Source organism: Haliotis rubra, unplaced genomic scaffold (genome assembly GCF_003918875.1).
Source record: "Haliotis rubra isolate DU_JTF1 unplaced genomic scaffold, ASM391887v1 Scf298, whole genome shotgun sequence".
Classification (NCBI taxonomy): Eukaryota; Metazoa; Mollusca; class Gastropoda; order Lepetellida; family Haliotidae; genus Haliotis; species Haliotis rubra.
This window is the reverse complement of record NW_025766966.1, coordinates 1,224,068-1,237,751: the sequence shown is the minus strand read 5'-3', so window position 1 is coordinate 1,237,751 and position 13,684 is coordinate 1,224,068. Positions and strand designations below refer to the sequence as shown.

General features: G+C 39.2%; 1 pseudogene; it reads right to left on the bottom strand.

The window, feature by feature from the left end:
- Nucleotides 1-3,287: 3,287 nt before the first annotated feature.
- LOC124282332 lies at nucleotides 3,288-8,929 on the bottom strand (annotated as a pseudogene).
- Nucleotides 8,930-13,684: the final 4,755 nt, after the last annotated feature.

Genomic DNA, 13,684 nt, shown 5'->3' with positions numbered 1-13,684 from the left:
CGAAATTGCATACTGGGAATGGAGACTTATCCGTCGTTGGCACCAACTCGAGGAAAGTCAGTTTGAGTGTCACATGGAGACGTGTGGTGGCGCTGAAGTCAATACCTCGTGTGACCACCGTGGGCATCCAGAACTGCACGGCATCGCCTCGGCATCGAACGAATAAGTCTCACAATCTCGTGTTGCCCAATCGCAGCCCACTCTGCCTGTAGTGCCTGTGCGAGTTGCTGAAGTGTCTGAGGCTGAGGGTTACGGCGTCGCACCCGTCTGTCCAGGGCATCCACAGGTGTTCGATCGGGTTTAAGTCCGGTGATCTTGAGGGCCAGGGGAGCACATTGATGTTTTGGTTCTGGAGGAAGTCTCTAGTGTGACGTGCTGTGTAGGGCCTGGCATTGTCCTGTTGAAACAACTCCCTCTGTGCGATCAATGATTGGAAGGAGGTGGGGGCGTACGATTTCGTCACAGTACCGTTGAGCTGTCAGGTTGCCCTGGATCATCACCAAATCACTTCTCCTACGGCAGGTGATCACTCCCCACATCATAACACTTCCCCGGCCGAATCTGTCCACCTGGGGAACGCAAGCGTCGTCTGTACACCCGCATTCTTCCATCGCGTCGTTCCAATAGAAATCGTGATTCATCACTGAACCAGATTCTACGCCAATTCGGTAGGTTCCAGGCCTGAACGTTGGTGCACCATTGAACTCGATGTCGACGATGTTGTTGTCGAAGCACAGGGCCAAAATAAGGTCTTCTGGCATTGAAACCAGCCTCTCTCAACTTGTTCCTGACGGTCTGTCGAGCGGTACTGGTCGCCGTAGCTGTTCGATGACGCAGGTGATGTACCCGGATGTAGCGATCCTGCGCCGCAATGGTCGCTCGAGGTCGCCCACTACGAGGGGCATCTGCTACCGAATTCTGCCTGCGATATCTCTCCCAGAGCCGTGAAATGGTGCTTTGGTGAACATTCATGCGTCGGGCAACTGCACGTTGAGACTGGCCAGCTTCAAGCAAACCAATGGCGATATGACGGTTGGCTTCACTTAGACGTGGCATTTTGCGTTCGTCAACATATATTCCAAATACAGTGAATAATCGACAGACAGCGATCAACCTTTTATACCCATCATTGGAGACTATCTGATCCCCAACTTTCCACGTGCATTGCATGTGAATTGTGTATCTCTGTGACACGACACGCCGAAATTGAAAATCATGCTGTTAAATACGGGTATTTTACGGATGGTGCGTTTTGTTGTGATGTTTCAAAACATAAACACCATAGGACTCATAAACAGAGCAAAAACCTTTTGTAAAATGAATCACGTTTTAATTCATTGCTACATGAAATTGCTATTTTCATGATGCGTTTCTTTTTGGGGAGAGTATATTTGTTGTGTGAAAATGCATTTCAAAATGCAAGATACAGTTTGTATTCCAGGTAAGGGTTTCCATTTTCGCACAACATTGCTCTTTCGAACAAAGCGTTTATCCATTTCATACTTGTTAAACGTTTGTGGACATTTGTTTCAAAATGTCTTTGAAAGCAAGCATTCGTACTTGCAAAGAACATGACATTATAACAAATATAACTACCTACCCACAATCTATTGTCTGCATCAAACACTTTCCATACATATTTCTTTCTGAAATACTTTTGTAGCCATAACTATGCATAATGTAGCCATCCTTGTGCTACTGTCATTCATTACCCAGGATCCCTTTCCACAGTATACGCTCACGTATATCATGTTTCATACAACCGCCCTCTCCCTACCCCTACCCATTCCAACACAACAACCCACCCACTGTGTTGCAAAATCATCATCTTCATCAAATGTATTCTTTTCGGATTAAACGTACCAACATTTCTGCAGTTCTGAACAATTGCGACATCCAAAACTACCATACCGTTATATGTAATTCGAGTAATTTCAAACTTATTACTTGACTCCCTGTATGTATTTCGCATGTCCAGTCAAGATGTGCACTGTTTTTAAGTTTAAGTTTATTCTATTTGGTTACCCAAAGCGGCAAAAGCATTTTGTCGATAACTACAGTGGAATAAGTACCAATCTCTTTTTTATTCACCATTCTTTATGAATGGTCATTCACTCTAGCCAGTGAATGAAACAATTATAAATTTGTTTCTGAGGGGCTGACCTGACCTTACTGAGTGTATCATGTATATTCTGTTAAGGAAAAATGCAAATATCTTATAACATTTTGATTTTCACCCATTTCCAAACACGTCAGAAGGGCGAAGGATTCTATCAACGCATTGGAAATAAACGACTTTATAAGGATTTATTTACAAAATATGTGAGCAACTCTGTACAAAATTAGAGATATATTTGTTGCTGTTCCTGACATTTACATAGGAGTGAGTGATTGAGTTTAGTTTTACACCGCTTTTCCAATATTCCAGCAATATCACAGTGGGGACACCAGAAATGGGCTTCACACATTGTACCCTTGTGGGGAATCGAACCCGGGTCTTCGGCGTGACGAGCGAACGCTTTAACCACTAGGCTACCCCTCCGCCCATTTACATAGGAACTGTCAAACACTACTCTACACACAACGAATATAGTTGCATTTAAGACATCACGTAATAAATCCTTTCATGTTTCATTTCCGTGCTTGTGAGGACAAAAGTACGTATTTTGAAAACCCTATAGTCATACAGAAAAGCATTCAAAGATCATATACAATATATACATACACGCAATATTGATAGAAATATTGTTGCGGGTAATAAGACACTGTTGATGACATCATCAAATTGCAGTGACACAGGTAATAAATAGAGGATCTTTTACTGACACTCAAGTTTATCTCACTGCCAAGTATATAATAACGGCATGTAGCCAGTGTCTGGTCGGGGTGCTTGCAGTTGTTCGTAGTCTCTCTCTTCCACAGCGAGGTCGTTATTTATATCCGGGATCACGTCATACTGAGAATTTTCACTGTTGCATGATACATTAAACTCTTGCAGTGAGATTTCTTCTGGTCTGCTGTCAGGGTTGATTGGTGATATACCTCTGTGGAAACCCGGACAGAGAGGTACCTCTCTCCTCCTGATAGAAACATGTTAAGTCGTTAAAGGTGTTCATGAATATATGTTAAAGGTTTCAGATACACACATACCACCAAAGAAAGCATTTCTGTTAATGTTATAAGATTGTGAGATATAATAATACCAGTTACATTGACTCACAATACTGTAATAGAAACTGAAATTATATTACATATTATTCAGTACAGGTTCATTGAATTGGCTATTGAGCTGGTTTGACCCGGCGTAATTTCTTTCGCTTGTATCAAAAAGAGTTTGCAAAGATTTCACCTGACGATCATGACGGCAATGCCAAGGATGAGAACACCGAGACATGCTGACAAGACGACGACAAGTCTGTGAAGGGACTGGACGTAGGAGTCGTAGGACCCTGAAAGTATGACAACTGTAGCATCGTAATAATTCTCTGCACAGTACAGCAGAATAATTCTAATGTCTGTCTGTCTGTCTGTCTGTCTGCATGTATGTATGCATATATGTCTGTATGTCTCTATGTGGTGTATGGATGGATTGATGGATGTTGGATGGGTGTATGGATGGATAGATGGATGGACGGACGTACGTACGTATGTATTTATGGATGGATGGATGGATGGGTGTATGGATTTATGGATGGATGGATGGATGGGTGTATGGAAGGATGGATGGATGGATGATGGATGGGGATGTATGGTTGGATGGGTGTATGGATTTATTTATGTGGTGTATGGATGGATGGATGGATGTGTGATGGATAGTATCTGCCGCGTTTTCATATAAATACAAAGCTTATTTCTCTGATGGTGTACAACATTTCGGTTTCACAAGGAAACATGGACAAGGAATATGAATATAGGACAAACTTTATGGATAATAACTTCTACCTCTATTTGATGATTGGGGCTTGCTTTTACCTTAACAACATTCTCCATGCCAACGGAAGAAAACCCGCCACCGTAAAGAACAACAACCCAAAATGTGTCATCTACAAAATAAACTGTGATTGTGGGCTGAGCTACATAGGCGAAACTTCCCGACCTATCAACACCCGAGTGAAAGAACATCAGACCTCTGTTACCAATTCCGACAGCAAATCAGCCATTTCCGACCACATAAAAGCAAGCCCCAATCATCAAATAGAGTGGTCTGACATCACCATTCTCTCAACAAACAAACAGACTTCACTAAACGCAAGCTCACCGAAGCCATCCACATCAAACGCCAAAGCCTACCACCAACAGAGACCAAGGATACTTCATTCCATCCGCTTATGATGCACTCATCCACCAAGCCCAACCTACTGTATAAACTCTGCTGTATAATCATCTCATTATTATTTGTACATCATTGGCTTCCACACCTGTCCTTTGTCTACTCTCTGGCTTCAGCAGCTTTCTGCCTAGCCAATTATGTTAATTATATTGTTTTCTTTGTTACATTGTTACATCGAGGATATATACACTTCCCCTTCTTCATGTTCCATTATGCTTGACAACGGTACAAGAATCTGTATCGAAATGTCGCACTCACGAATAAAAAGAAGTTGTTATCCATAAAGTTTGTCCTATATTGTACTTCCCAACTTCTAAAATGCCACTCAAAAAGGAATATGAATGTAAGGAAAGCAATAGTTGTACTTGGATTGAGATTCTTGTCACGTAAATCTCGTGCCACACGTTCTACTACCACTCCTCAAACAAACACACTCACTAACGTCCACCACAGCCTCTTTAGATATTTTTGCTTTATTTGCTTGAGAGAGGATAATATCGATGGCTATTCTTTACATCATGATGAATATGACACAGCTTACTGATTACCGGACATTTGCTATTTGACAATTTGTTTTCATATCTTTCATTAGATATTCTTCTATCTTCCATGCGAACTTAAATATACTATATTAAATTTCGCCAAGCCTACCCTTTACCTACACTGAAAACAATGCAATGTGTTTCACAGTGAAATATTTACTTAAAGAACCACAGAATAGGACTGCAATTGTAAGCTGTGCCCTCTGTTTTACCATTTGTAATATGTGTAGCTATAGTTAAATAACAAACAAATACCTTTAAATAGACCCATAACACAAATCTGAGCACAGAAACCGCCTTAACATCAAAGGGCACATAACACCGTCGTGTTACACTTGTCACGGTAATCTCCAGTACAACGAAGATTAGCATACAACGCTTTTGCCGGCCCGATAATCTGGGTTATGTTGGGACCGTGACTAGCTGTGAATTCAGGAAGTGATAACAGCATATATACCCTGATAATAGTCCGACAAGAGTATACATGTATTTCAAGAAAGGAAAAGAAATACATTTACTATTAAGATTATCTTATAAGGGCAACTTTGTTTTTAAAATCCAACTTTCATTTTCTTTACAATAAAGAATTCATAACAGCCTCAACTTATGAACATACAATATTATTTTGAACGTGCTCCACGTGTAACACATGCTATATTTGGGATTTGGGATAACACTTTACCCAAGTTAGATTTGGATACCAAGATACATTTCTGACAGTGATCATATCAAGACATCCATATCGTATAGTTAATGCTCACATTCCAGGCAGGACCCAGTACTTCTGTTGCACACTGAACAGTGGTCGGGACACTCGTTGTCACAGTATTCTCCCCACAGTCCTGCTTGACATCCCAAAGTACAGACAGGTTTGCTTCTACCTGTGTCGGTAGTGGCACATTCCATGTCTGTACAGTTGCTACTGCATGTGAGGGGTACAGTGCTGACCGTAAGCACCAGCTACACATCCATCTGAACACGAACCATTGTCTCTGCTGCACTTGTCGGTAGCACAGTTCTCAGGACATTTAACAGAACAGGTGTCGCCATGCCAGCCCGAAACACAACCATAATCACATTTCCCGTTGTTCTGACTGCATGTTTCATTCAGACAATTGTCGCTGCATTTCTCCTGGCAGTGTGTTTTGAAGTAGCCAGGTTTACAAGGACTGCATCTCCCATCTCTACTACATGTCTCACTACCACAGTTCCTGGAACACCTCTCCCGACATTGTTCACCATGATATCCCTGTACACACGTCATGCATGATCCATTCTGGTAGCATGTACCGTGAAGACATGTGGCACTGCAGGCTGTGTCGCACTGCCATCCAAACATACCTTCTAGGCACCCCGTGTGTACATGCACCTGTTGTACTATTGCATAACGTATTTAGACACTTACTATTGCATTGTTTGTCACATTTAACTCCGTACAAGTTTCCTGAACACCCACAGATACAAGAACCATCTTCACGGTCACATTTCGAGACTCCATTGCCACAGACACCACAGTGATAACAGTTGAGGTCACATCGTTGTCCATATTTACCCCAATGCAAACCATGGACACACTCCCTGACCACTGATAGCACACCAGACTCCGGCATCCAACTCCACATCGCTTTGCTACATGCTTCTCCCCATCTTCCCGTTACCGGACACGTTCTGGTACATTCATCATGGTCATCCTGAGTTTGTCTCTGACATTCTGTGCAGGAGTCGCCAGTCCTGTACATACCTACTGCACAATCTAGTAAAATAAATACAAAATCAATTATTGCAGTGTTTTAAAACTCCCAAAATTTCGAAGCCGTTTACAGCCGGACGGGTAACTTAGACAATTACACCAGTCCGGCTACAAACTTGCATGTCCGGTTTTCAGCAGGTTTCTGAATACTCTACTGTTTGTAGGCATCGCAATGAACAGCATAGCACTAACAGGCAATGCGCCTTGTTAAGGTAAGCTGGAAGTATGCATGTGTTGTGATTGGTTATTGTAAAATAAACTGTCCAATCGTAAATAGTTTAACATAATGATCATAATACCTTAAACACCTCAAACTGACGAAAATACCCTGTCTGATGACTTGAAATATTTACTGTGTAGACCCCCGAAAATATCTACCAAACCACCGGAACGGCTACTTTTGAAATTTATTGTCCATGATCTTTTGAGACCGTTCCGGTCGGTCGACACTTCGGAAATTTAAACACTGATTATCGATTAATTCGTCATTTCGTTATGGCGTTTATGCCCCAAACAGAAGGAATTACATCAATATTTCTATAGTTTTTCGATGTTACCTGGCCGCTTTGTATATTTCAACCAAAACCAAAATGGGTAGGGTTTTTTTGTGAAAATGATCATAATTGGATCGATTTGGGAATTCGAACCCTCATTCATGTTTTCTTCAAATTGAAATCGAAGCAGATGTGAGCAAAGTACAATATAACCAAACATTACTGCAGGTGTGTACATTGTATCATTGGCAATCATTTGACATATCTCAGCTAAAGAGAAAAAGGTGAATGGATGGAACAGGTCAATCAGGTTCTTGGATTATACTATCATTTTCTTTTTCTTCGCAGTAAGTCGGTAAACCTGGTACTAGGAATCTCACCATGGATACCATTAACTGACACTGAATCATTGCTTATTATTATTATTAGTATAATATATGCCACATAAGCAATTCACGTATTACTGTATCAATGTTGGTCTGTCATACATCTCTGAATACATTCCATTTGGAAGGAATACAAATATAAAGACAGCAACACAAACCCGTTACGTTACAGCGACCGCACGTCCTCCGGCAGTGTTCAGCGATACCTGGATTTCCACAACGACTCTTGATACATACCGTTGGACTTGAATCCCGGCATGTTGCACCATCTGTGAAGTCATGAAGCAAATATATAAGTAAACTAGGTATATAACGAACACTTTTATAACGAACTGTGTTTTGGCCACTTGATGTATACTTCAGCCACAGTGCGTATAACTACGGTTTCATCCAACTAGAGTTAGTGGTCCCTTTGAGTCGTTACATGTAGTTATTCATGGCAAGATCAACCTGTTACATGAAACAAAACCATTTGATCATGGTATGGAATTCTGCAAGGGCAGTGACGTTAAAATAATCTCTGTGACGATTCTCCGTACAACTACACCGTCGTTTTGCCAGCTGTACCCTAGTATTCCTTGTTACAACAGCCGTTAAATTAATTAATTCTTACCATTTTCAAGGAGCATAATGCTTATTTTAGTGAATAAAGTTTCGAAGTGTTGTTTGACGACGACATTATAACCGTCACCTAACTATGAACGAGAGAATTGACATGCTGGCTGTATCGGCTGGAGATATAGTTACATGGTCTACACGAAGGGTGGACAGTTTGAAAGCTGAAGCCATTCTTCTTGTCATACTGTCTTTAGGAGAGTGTTTTCTTAATCTTCAAGTTGTAGATCTAAATATAAAACAAATGAAGAAGTCTCACTGACCTCACATATTTCTGGTTCCGGTTGCAAAACAATGTATTGTTATCCATCATTGTTGTTAGGTGACGGTTAGTCCCAGGTCATTTAACGTTAGACCACAGATGATGCCAAGATTGTATGATATATACATTTACTTACCACTTATATTTAATCTTTTCTTAGATGCTGAAATCACTGTGTTCATCGCTCCATTACTTACCTGCCTGATCTCCAGTTATAGCTGCTACAAGTGTGTACAGACAGATAATACATCTCAGATCTGTGGTCTCGTCAAACGAACGTTGGGCCTACGACACAGAATTGTCGATTGCAAGTATACGCAAGCGGATTCAGAAACCACCCATGCGATGAACAGAAGTGTAGTCATGCAAACGTAGTGTCTGCAATACGCCAACAACCTGGTGTGGATTGCAAGTATACACATACGTATTTATAACCATACATGTAAAGAATTTGTGATTTTTTATCATACATGAAAGGAAAAATGTACACAAATTAACAGTTTGAATGAACTGAAGAGTAAACAGTATTTACCTTCATGGTCTGCAAGTGCTGGTACTGACGTGCATGTATTGTCGTCGCTTTGTGGGAACTACCCTTTCTATTTCCTTTTTCCTGTTGCCACTTACAATGATGCACAGGAAGTTGGTCTCGCACAGATACAGTCAGTTGTTTTATGTTTAAATCTACCAAGCTCCGTGGCGTTAGGATTAAAACATCTAATCATTGATTTTATTTTTAAATCTTTTGTGCTTTCTAATTCCTTGATCGGCATTCTAGAAGTTGGTGAGTCAAACATGAAGCACATAACTCTATGGATGCAATAGACAAAAGCTGCTCCTTTATTCACATTGATACGATGTGTGTCAACCGTAATAGATCTATGCGCAGCTGAGGGAAATGGAAAATGTTTTATCTTACAGCTGAACCATATGTTTTAAACATATTTTTATTCCGTCAATAGAGAAACCTGGATAGGCGAACAAGCCAAGTGGCTTATATAAACGCCGCTCCAGTACACGGTTCCAATATAGCTGGATACATATTTGAAATAGTCCGACAAGAAAAGAATACTACTGAAACAAAATTACACTCAGAAAAATGATTGAATAATAAATATTTGGTTATAGTGTTGGTTGTGCCTAGCAACGAAAAGAGCTGCCGCAGAAAATCAAGTTATATAAATCTTGTCTTGCGTTGAATATACATGTATATGTAGAGGTGATAATCACTGAAAGCGCTTACTTTTAGAAATGAACTGGTGTAATGAGTTTAGAATGTCACAATTTGTTGAGTTATCCAATGCGCCGTTACCGTATAAGGTAGTTTTCACATCGAATCCTTGAATATAAAAATACACCGTTGTTCTTAAATTGTGATAGTTCCGACATGTAAAAAGGTAGTGAATGACGTCTTCGTTATAATGACCACATGAACACGTAGCTGTTTCTGATATATGTCGATTATATCTGTCTGCGTTCAGATCACTACAGCCGAGCTTGAGGCAACAATGGATGATTTGACAAAATCTAGTTCCAAAATTTAAATCAAAGTAGTTGTCAGTTTTTGTTGGATTTATCATGGTTTTAAACTGCCTCACGGAAATAGCGTTTACAGCTCCATCGGGCAATGAATTCCACGACATAATCGCGCTCGGTAAAAATGACTGAGAATATCTTTGGGTTCTACAGTTAGTAGTTTGAGTGGAAGTACTATCTCTAAGATTATAGTTGCTTTGTTGAAATACTCTACTTGGTACAAGATCATTCATATAATCAGGAGTCAGACGATGATACATTTTAAAGAAAGTTATAAGTTTAGAGCGATATCGTCTTTGTTTCAGGGTGCTATAATTAGTTTCCTTGTATATTTTATCATGACTGGTGCCACGAACCGCACCGCATATAGTTCTTAATGCGTCTAAGTGTAAATTTTCCAGTAAAATCGCCTGTTCAATCGTACAGTTATCCCATATATGACAGCAGTAATCAAAAAGTGGTAAGATAAAGGAGTTATATAAAGTATTTAGCGTTTTCCGAGATAAACGATATTTCAAACTTCTCAGACAATTGATCATTGGACTAATTTTCTTTACCATGTCACCTATATGAACTTTCCAAGAACAATCGCTTTGAAGTGTTATACCTAAGTGTTTATGGTTATCAACTTCTTTAATAGTTTCGCCATTCATTAGTCAGTTTGGCCTGTCATAATTTTTCGTTTTACGAGTGAATGTTATACTCTCAGTCTTACTAGGATTAAAACTTACCTGCCACTTTCTGGCCCAGTCTGAAATCTTTGCCAAATCATTGTTTATAATTGCGGCTGCTGTAATATGATCATTTATTATAGCATATATTGATGTATCATCAGCAAAAAGGCGAATGTTACTGTCTATACCATCTACAATGTCATTAATATAAATGATGACAAAGTGGTCCTAATACGTAACCCTGGGGTACACCAGCTTCCACAGATTTGATACCTGAACTATATCCATTTATTACCACTTTCTGCATTCTACTATCTAAATAACTTTCAAACCACTCCAAAAGTTCTCCCTGTATACCATAAGCGTAAAGTTTATGAATAATACCTTTGTGCCAAACTTTGTCAAAGGCTTTACTTACATCACAGAATACCGCTCTGATTTCCTTTCCTTGGTCTACGGCACTTGCGATAAAATTATAAAGATAAGTTAGTTGATTTACTGTAGAATCACCAGGCATAAATCCGGATTGTAAGTTTGATAAAATATTGTTATCCCTGAGAAAGTTGAAGACGTATTTAAAAATGCATTTTTCAAAAACTTTAGCGACACAGCTTGTTAACGCTACAGGTCTATAGTTTGAGCAATCGTGTTCATCACCTTTCTTATGAAGCGGAATCACCGAAGCTAGTCTCCAAGAAGTAGGATACGTTTTATTACGAAGGGAGATGTTGAACAACTTAGCTAACAACGGGGTTAAAGAGGTTGCAGTTAGTTTCAGTATAATGTTTCCAATGCCATCAGGCCCCATGGCTTTCGATGTATCTAGACTCAGAAGAATATCGCGAACATCTCCATTACTTATTGTGATAGATGACATAGGATGATCAATTTCATGCGGTTCGAAATCAGGCAGATCGGCGTTAGGATCAGCAACTTGGGATTGTTCTGAGAAAAATGAGTTGAGTACATCAGCAATATCTTGTTCATTGTCATAAACTATGTTATTGCTGACAATTGATGGAAAGGACGATTTTATCGAATTTGTTTTAACATAATTCTTAACTAATCGCCACCACATTTTAGTACCATGAGTGTTATTTATAGTTTCATCAACTCGTGCATCAAAAGCACGTTTTGCATTTCTAACTGTTGCTATTACTTTGTTCCGAAGTGTTCTGAACTTAGTCCAATCATCAGGAAGGTTTCTGTTTTTTGCAATCTTATGAACACGATTTCGTTTTCTTATTAAGGATCGGATTTCGTTATTCATCCACGCGGGATCTTTGGTTCTAATTGTTACAGTTTTATTTGGAATATATTCATTCATGATATTCAATAACAAGGATGTAAGGTTTTCAGTGATATTATCTAAGTTCCCCGAAGAGAAAAATATATCTGAGTTTATCTCTTTGATGGTTTCATTCATACCATTAACATCCATTGAAGAATAATTATAGATTTTCCTCTTGAATGAATTCTTGTGCTGCATCATTTCTGCTATGTTAACAAATACGGGGCAGTGATCGCTGCATATGGGATCTAATACACCAGAATCTTTAACAACGTCGACGCGAGAAACAAATATCAAATCGATCAAAGTTTTACTACTTGCGGTTATTCTAGTAGCATCCGTGATTATTTGTCGAAGGCCGTAGTAACTTTGTATATAGTCTATCTTTTGATTATTGCCATGAAGAACGTCAATATTGAAATCACCGGTTAAAATTGTCTGCATATTAAGATCAACTGCGTTACCTATTGATTCATCGATCAAATTCAAATATTCGGAGCTCTTGTCGGCGCGATAAACAGTTCCAATCAGGTAGTTTCTTGTTTTACATTTAGTCTGTATCCATATCGCCTCAAGTCCGACTATGTCTAAATCAGACATCAACAACGCACAAATAGTATCTTTCACATAGACTGCTACACCGCCACCGCGAGTTTGTCTGTCTTTACGGAAAGGTAGATGAAAGCCAGGAATATTTATATCAATGTTATTTGTATCGGAAGTTAACCAAGTTTCGGTTAGACATATCACATCATAAAATCCAAGTTCAACTCTTAAATTATCTTAATTTTTCCTTAAGACTACGTACATTTAGATGGACTATCCTTAAAGCATTTATGCATTAGGATGGATATCTCCACAGCACAGTAACAAAAGTGAAATCATTATGGAAACACAACTGCCATACAGACAACGAAATTTGAATAGATGTTGATAAAGAGCAAATTTACCTGAGTGTTTAGAATGAAGTGCTGCAGCAAATGTACCCACTGCCTGTCTATATTGTGATATTTCAACCGACATCGAAAATTAGAAACTGGTGACAAATATAGTAGACAGTGGGTCTTGAGGATGCAAAACTGCATAGGCACACACCAACAACATAACTTAATGATATAATACGTAAACAAAACAAGGGCATTCTTTTCTTGTCACATTCATAACAGAAATAATCAAACAAACAGAAGAGGAAAGGGTAAAACAGGAAATACAAAGACAAAAACATTTGTCTATTTAGTGAAAGGAAAATTCGAGAAAATTTCATATATATAATGTTTTCAAATTGCCTATAAATGAAAGTCTTAGTCATATCAATTGCCCAAAATATCTACATCAAAACGTAGTTAACAGTAGTGAGGAGATTTGTATCCGTGTCAACGCATGTGCATGTGCGAGAGAACACGATGTGGGCGCTTAGCACGAGAATGTGTGCGTGTGTGTGTGTGTTAAGGATGCATGTTCAGGGCACGACCAAAACGGACTGGATACCTGTGCGATTAGATGCATGGTGTTGTGAAACAACGTGAGTACTGTTGTTTGTTACATATCCTATTCTATATAGACATATTCAATGCTTTATCATAGACGGAAATAAAAAGGGTAATGTAAAAAATGTATAATAATGATTTGTATAGTACAGTAGTTGAGTCAAGTGTTAATTGACACAGATAGCTTATTGTGCACATTGTATGAATGCAAACGACTATGAATGTATTGAACGTAGCACGATCACCCATGAGTATGTTATTCAGATCATGGTGACCTCTTATGTCATAATTATCAGATCAAAACATAGCGTCCATGC